Here is an 8,647-nt window from a genome sequence, read left to right on the forward strand (position 1 = left end):
AATTATTTATTTTTAATTTTAATTAAAGACACTATCAATATTTTTAATAATTTATTTTCACTTATACTAGAATTAATGATAAATTAGGTCTAGAACATACATGTATTTTTAACACCAGAAACTTTTGTTTGTTCACGCTAAAGGTACACTTTTACTAGAAAAACAATTATTGTTGCATCATCACACACAAAAATTAAAATAAAATTTAAGTAAAAAATTGATAGATGATATTTTCAAACATTATTGAAGCTGATTTTTCTTCTCTTCTACCGGCATATATGCATTATTATCCAGTCTAAGATGTTGACATGATTGTTGAAATTAAAGAGGATTTTTTTTATCCTCTTATGTATATTGATAAATGATAATGATAGGGTGTGCAAGGTGTCCATTTTTTAATAACAAGAAATTGCCACATATAGCTATAATAAAATAGCATGCTTCTGGGATCTTCAGCGTATACATGTGTTATATATATATTAGTGTTATTATATCATCGTCACATTATTGTAATTTTAAGCTAAGGTGTCCCTCCACATAATCGCTATATAAATCATATCTTAATGTCTTTCCCCAACGTTATTTGTCAGTTATTTATAAATTATAACGACAAAAGAAGTTGTCAATAATAGCATATGTGTTAGTCAGAATTTGCGATCAAAATCAAAAGTTAACCCTTTTTTCTTCAAAAAGTGTAACATCTTTTTAAGTAGGACAAATCATTTTTATTCCGCCCAATTTTGTTTGAATATCGAGATGATTCATTTTCTTTCATGACATATATTATACCACGACATTATTAGTATATATAGTTTGAAAAGAAAACGAAAGAAAAAAGGAAAAAAAGAAGAAAAGAAAACCGGACTTCCATATAATTTACGGCTGATTTCATGGAAAAGTGGTGAATATATATTAACAAAAATTATTGTTGAATAAAAAATAAACAAATTAAATAGTAATAAGTTCCGAACTATCAAATATCTATATTATTTTTAAAAAAAATATTTTTAGAGTGGTTTAATAATAATATTTAGATAGATAAATTTACACGAGATAATAATGAGGTTGGAAGGATGAATTTTTCATTTTAGAATAAATATAATTTTTTATTAAAAAATTCGTTAAATAGTAATGAAAATTAGTTTTGTGAGAGTTTTATTTGTAATAAAATTTTCACAAAGTTTTTTTAACAATATAACCAATTATGACCACTACTACCATCACCTTCTTCATTCTTGTCATTATCACTTCTACCTCTATTATTTCTAATTGTATAACCATACTTTATCATCATCGTTATTTCTTCTATTGTCATCATCACCAATACAAATATCATCAACATTAATGTTATCTTATTTCATTTTTTATTCGATACTATTTTTTCTTTTAAAAGGTCTTTGTACTGCAATTTTTTTTCCTACGATATCATTTCCAGCAATGGTCTTTGTCTACTTAATCACCACTAGTGAAAGAATTTTTCAAAAATAAATAGTTTGTGGGAGTTTAAAACCCTTCACAAATTACAAATAAAACCCCACAAAAGTAATTTTCATTACTATTTAATGGACTTTTTTAATAAAGGAATCGTATTGACCTAGAATAAAAAAGTTAAGGACCGAAGAGTCTTTTTTTTTTTTTATTTACTCAAACGGTATCTCCCCAACCCGATAGGTTAAGGACTAATCTATCGCGGATCTAAGCTCTATTTAAGGGTCTGCCGCTGGCCAATGAGTTGCTGCATGCACAAGGCGGAGTTCGAACTCCCGACACTTGCTTAAACGGAAGAGTGAGCTGACCACTCGACCAACCCAAAATGGTTAAATGATAATGATGTTGCTGATATATTGTTGGCTTGTCATGATTAATGTTTTATTTTATCATAATTTTTTTTATTTTAGAATATTTAAATTCCTTGTAGTCGTACCTTAACCATATATGACCAACAAAGCTTCAAATCAAATCTAGACAACCTAAGACGAAAAGGGTTCCACTGTGGTACTTTTGTACCAAGTTGCATCGGGTGCACGTGCGCACCTGCTTTTACTTATTTTTGAACTAACAAAATAGGAAGAAGTTGTTAGGATTTTTTTTATTTAAATTAAATAAATATATTATTTATCAAAATAAATAAATATGAAAAAAATTATCAAAATATATCTTTAGTCACATTTTAGATACAGAGAGTCAGTCTCTAAAATTACTACATCTCGGATGCACTAATCCGTGTTGTAATAGAATATCTGTGAACCATATCTCGGGTGCAACCGTGTTATGAACATAAGCATATCTCAGATACACTGTACCCGAGATACGAACATTTTTTAATTTTGTACTATATCTTGGATGTATTAACCCCAATCAAAAAACGTGCGTATCTCGGATGCAGTGTATCTGAGATATGTTTATATGTAGACACCCTAGATAACATGGGATCAGTGTACCTGAGATGTAGTTATTTTAGAGACTGACCCTCTTTACCCGTGATGTGACTGAAAATGTATTTCGAAAATTTTTTTTACGTTTATTTATTTTGGTAAATATTATATTGATTTAATTTAAATAAAAAAATCTGAAGTTGTTCGGATTGAGTGTAAATTTGAAGTGATAAGTCCAAATTAAAATTGTTGAGTTTAGTAAATAATAATAAATAGTTGATGATGACAAACATTTTGACGTTGGGTTAATAGTCCAATTGGGTTTGATGTGTTAATTAGTGATACAGGCCCAAGGAACAAGAAAATCGGTCCAATAACAAGCAAATAAGGGTAACAATGGTTCAAATCCAGAAGTTCCAAGAAAATGAGTGGCTGAACTTATATCATCATGAGCAATCCAAAGAAAGAGTAACTAATCAATAAGGAAGGAAAAAAGGAAGAAATATAGTCCAAGAAGCAAGAAAATAAGCCCAATAAAATAATGAAGCCTAAAGAAAAAAAGAAATCTGAAATGCTAGTTTGAAGAAAGAAAATTGGACCAAACATAAAGCATAAGGCCAAACTTACAACAACAGCAACCCAATGAGATAGAGCAATTGAAACAAAGATTGTTGGTGGGTCTTTCTAACCAACGAAACCCATAGAAAATAATGCAAAGAAAACGGCTGGGCTAAATAAAACAAATCCAACCCAAGCCCATGAAGACTCCATCAAGCTGAAGATCTCCAAAGCCAAAGTTCACATGTTTGCTTCAGTAAAAGAACCAGAAAGAAAAGAGAAAGCTTAATAAAAAAAAGCAAATGTCTAATCACCCAAATCAAACCACAGTAAGCTAAGTCAAAAGTTAAAGGTGATTTATTTCCATTTGCATGCAATTTACTTTCTTCACTCTTTCTCCAACTCTCTGCTACTCCAATTTGGGATAAATGGAGAAAGTGATTTCTGATAATCACTGTTGTAAATCAAAGGCTAAAATTATTTCTTGGGGACAAAGCTCTAACTCAAGAGTTCAGATCTGGGTTTACCGCGGAACAACTTTTTCATTAATATCTTGAGGTTTTTGGTCAAGCAAAAAAGGCTCAGATTCAAAATTCTTAATTTAAGGATTAATTGAAAATAGTAAAATGGTAAGTTGGTGAAGCACACAGCTCAAGGAATTGACTTGGAAGAAAACAACTCAACAACATTGGAAGAGGTACAAAAAAAATTTTTCTTCTTTCTGAAGACAAGGAGATAAAAGAATGAGAGTGAGGTTTTCATTTGAGAGCTTCCTGAAAAGGTTCAACGTGTTGGACAGTACTATCTAAAGAAAGAAGCATTCTGCCAAGATGAAAAACTTGATCAATGTTTGCTAAACCCGATTCAACTTGTAGCAACAGAGGCTGTTGAAGCATCAATCTCCTTCATGTCTTACAGATTGTAATTTCATTTCAATGTATATTTTTCTGTAATTTCTTGAGTGGAAAAAAGCTGAAAGAGATGAATCAAGAAAAAGCCTATGAGTGACAAAAGGTTGAGTGATACACTTGAGAGAAAAGTTTAGAGTGGTTTCAGATTTCTTTAGGTTGTTTCTATTGTCTTGTGTCTTGTATCTGTGAGGTGCCCCTTTCTAAGTTGGGTTAGAACTTAAAGTGGAGAGTTAGGTATTATCATAACCAAGTTAAGTTGGGATAGAACTTGAGAGAGAAAGGATTGTGTCAATCTTATGAAATTGGTGTATGTAATACTTTAACTATAGTGAAAATTCTACTACTGTTGTGGTGGAGACTGAATGTAGGTTGCATTATACAAGGCAACTGAACCAGGATACATGTTGGTGTCATTCTTCTTCTTTTTCTTTATGTTCTATTTTCTGATATTTATAAGATAAAACGAAATTGTCTCATAAAGTTTCCGCTGCATAGTTCAAACAGATTCTAAGTGAAAGCTTATAATTAAAGGCTTATTTTATTAATGTAAAAAAAGGTTATAAATTCAACTCCCCATTCTTTATGCTTTCTACAACCATCAAAAATCCAATTCAAGAGTAATAAGATTATGGCTAATTTTTTTTAGAAATAGAAAAAAATAGTATGTAATCTAGTATCATGGTTAATTGATGTATTTTTTATATAAATTTTAATTTTTTTTATTTTAAAAAACAAATCAAACCCTCAAATTTTATATCGCACAAATAAGAACATTTAATTTATGGTGAAATATTTTTTTTTCATTGTAAAGCAAATCGGAGAATCTGATTAATATATTTCAAAAAAAATTTAACACTCAAAATACAATTTTAAGAGTCAGATTTGTATATTTAAAAAATTAAAAAAAAAAAATTTATTTAACTTTTAGATTTGTATGTTTAAAAAAATTTAAAAATCACAAATTTAAAATATAAAAAATACAACTAAAACCACAAAACCACAACACTTAAAATAAAAAGCTTAAGTAGATTATTTGTCTTTCTTGCCATGGTTTTAAATCAATCGAATTTTTCGGTAATATGCTCTGAACCATCAAAGACCACCATATATATATGGAGTGGTGCCAATGTTTTGTGTTCACGAATCACCGGTGAGATTTTATTTATTTATTTATTGCGGTGAGTTAAAATTCACCACATCCTCATCAAGAGATTCTGGAATAAAGTTAGGCATCTTAGGAGGACGATCGATATTGCTAATGCTTTAATTATCATCTTAGCATTTTTCTTTTTGCATGATATATAGGTCTAAGGCTATTTTTCGTATTAGAAATATTTGTGTAATTTATTTTTGTTTTGCGTTCATCATCAACTCAATAGTAAACTAAACAATGGTGGATGAGAACATAAGATTACTTTTAATTTGTATATTTTGTGGGTTAGAATCACATAAAATATGCTTAGGCATCTGGCGTTTATTCCTTGTTATATCATGCAATAGTTTATGTGTTAGCTATAGGTATAGTTCCTAGCTATAATTTGTGCTAAATTTTAGAAATTTAATTTTATTCTCAACCTTAGGACATTCATCCAACCTAGCTTCGAATTATGTACCGATCGATTCAACCATAAAAAAAAAATAATTGTTTAATTTTCGATCATTAAATAACTTAATCGTACGTTCTTGTGTATGTTAACAAAAGAGATATACGATGGTATCAAATAATGAGTGTGAATACTTGGCTAAAATTTTTATATTTGAATAATTTTAATGTGAAATACAAAAATATTTTATTATTTTAGTGTTCTGCATAGTTGTAGTAGTAGCACAAAACGTCAATAACGTTTTGTAATAAAAAAAATTAAATTATAAAAAATAAAATATTATTGACGTTTTGTAATAAAAAATATTATTTTAATTATTAAAACACAAAATGTTACTGACATTTTGTTAGAAAAATATTATTTTAATTGAAGAAACACAAAACGTCATAGGACGTTTTGTAAATGGCTATAGTAGTGTTCAACATACAGTTTGGTTTATGATAAAGGATTTCACCTCTAATAATACAATATTAAAAAGAAAAAGTTTTAAATACTTGCCAAAAATATTTTGACACTTCTAATAAAAATTTAACTATCACCTTTTAAAAGTATTCAATACAAGAAATTATTAAAATAATAATTAATTTTAATGGCCAATAAAATTGGTCACTAATAACAATTGATTTGACAATTAATATAGATTTTTTAGGATTAAGATAAAGTTGGTCATTAATAACTATTGATTTGGTGACCAATAAAATTTTTTTAGATGTAAAATATAATAACATCATCGCTAAAATTAATTGCTATTTTTTAATTAGGCAACTAAGATTTTAGCGACGATTAAAATTATTAGTCTCTAAAAATGACTAATTTTTAAAAGACAATTAGTTACTAAATTAATCGTTATTCAAATAATTCTTATAGTGATTCTCATATTTTTAATTTCAACTTATATTTATAAAATGAATAAAGTATCGTTTTTGTCCTCAATGTTTGGAGTAAGTCCTATTTGTGTCCCTCACATTTAGGATTTGAATTCTCTAAAATTTGAATTTCACTTTAGAGAGTAAAGTGTGATCTCTCACCATTAATTTCATAGGTGGGACCAATAATAAATATGAAAGAGAAACTATTCAAGGGTAGAAGATCACACTTTATTCTCTAAAGTGAAATTCAAACTTTAGATGATCCAAATCCTAACATTTAAATCGTTCTATTTGTATTCTTAACATTTATAAAAGTGATTCAATGTTATCCTACTATCTATTATACTAATAAATCAAATTATATTTTTCAATTATTCTCACTTGGATGTATTCATTCTCAATTAGGTCTCACTTGAATGTGTTCGATTTTAATATTATACCCACTATTTGTATTTAGATTCAATTATGTCGCTAAAAAGTGAATTATGTAAATGTTGTAGGAATTAGTTTCAACATTTGATGAGCTATTTTTCGGAGTAGATCATCGATTCTATCCCAGACATTTGTATTCTAACTTCAAGAAGAGATTTTTAAAACTCAAACTAAAGCGCTCATGATGTGTAATTGACGGCAGAATAACATTGAATCACTTTTACAAACGTTAGGGATACAAATAAGACGATTTAAACGTTAAGGACACAAATAAAATTTACCCTAAACATTAGAAACAAAAACGATACTTTAGTCTTTCTAAAATTTACCTTCTATAATTTGTCTCGTGAATAATATGACTTTTTTCCTCGAATTAAACCCTTGTATCAAAATTCATTACCATTAGCTATCATAATAAATGATATGTATACGATAGTTGCGATGAATTTTGATATATAGCTTATGAAAAAATTAGAAAATTAATATTTTAGATTAACATCTTATTTTTTATTATTAAAATTTAAAATTTAGTATTTAAAATTAGTCAAAGATATATTAATTAAAACGATAGTTTATTAATCATGTAACATTGTTCAAAATCTATTAGTCATTGTGTAATAATTAGGATAGATGTCATCAATTAAAATAATAATTAAGCATGTAATTGTAGCATCCGATAACCACTAATAAATACTCTTTTAATTTTTTTTTCACGACTATTCTCTTTTAATTTCGTGGTTGCTCACCAAATCCAAAACTAGCATGGACTAAAGATGCTTTATGCACCTTGTCTTCAAAGAACTAACTCTTTAATTTGTCTTGAAATTACTATGATGCACGGACACGGGACACAACACGACACGAGACACGTCGACACGCAAATTTTAAAATCTTACATGACACAGGGACACGTATACATATTAAATATAAAGTATTTTTTAGATAAACCGTAATGATATTTTAATATTTTATTGATATTAAAATATAAATTAATTTGTTAAATTATTTTTAATGTCTTATTTTAATTATATCAAGTATTTAAAATATTTTTTGTTTTAATAAATAATAATATATACTATATCTAAATTTATTTTAAGAATATATATTAAGAATAAGATTAGATACGCTGACACGTGATGATATTGAGGTGTGTCCAAGTGTGTCTATCGAAAAATTTTTTATTTTTATTGAGACACGGTTTGGACACAGCAGACACGCGTATCGGACGAGTGTCGATGAGTGTCGTATTCGAAATGTGTCTGACACGCAGACACGGCAACTAAGCAAAGTGTCCGTGATTCATAGCTTGAAAATAAACAATATTTAACAAAGAAAAAGGATCGAGCTTACAATTGCTCCCTAATACTAGAAAGATAAAAAAAAATACTAAAAAAATTTATTTTATTTAACATTTAGTAATGATTGAAACATTTTTATTTTTTTCTCATTGCAAATAGAAAGAAACCAACAATTTAGCTGATATTGAGTGAAAAGGATGGAGAGATTCAATGAATGATATTGAACAATCGATTATAAATAATATAAAATAGGATAAATCTTTATGATATTTTCCTAAAATTAATTTGATAAATTTTTCTGAAAAATAGTTGTACTAAATTCAGAGTATTACTAGTCATTAAATAATTAACATAATAAACATTACACTATATATATAGTAAACGCAAAATTCCATATGTTAATTATGAGAGGGCTTTATTTAGTACATTAATTTTGTTGCATTAGAATAATTCTTTTTAGATTTAATTACTTTTTTAATCTTATTATAATTTTAAATTTGTAATTAAATTTCTGTATTTTTTTAATTAAAATTTTATACTATTTATAATTTTATAATTAAGTTTTTTTTATATAAAAAATTAAAATTAACAGAATATTTT

The sequence above is a fragment of the Arachis ipaensis genome, chromosome B09 (genome assembly GCF_000816755.2).
Source record: "Arachis ipaensis cultivar K30076 chromosome B09, Araip1.1, whole genome shotgun sequence".
NCBI classification, from domain to species: domain Eukaryota; kingdom Viridiplantae; phylum Streptophyta; class Magnoliopsida; order Fabales; family Fabaceae; genus Arachis; species Arachis ipaensis.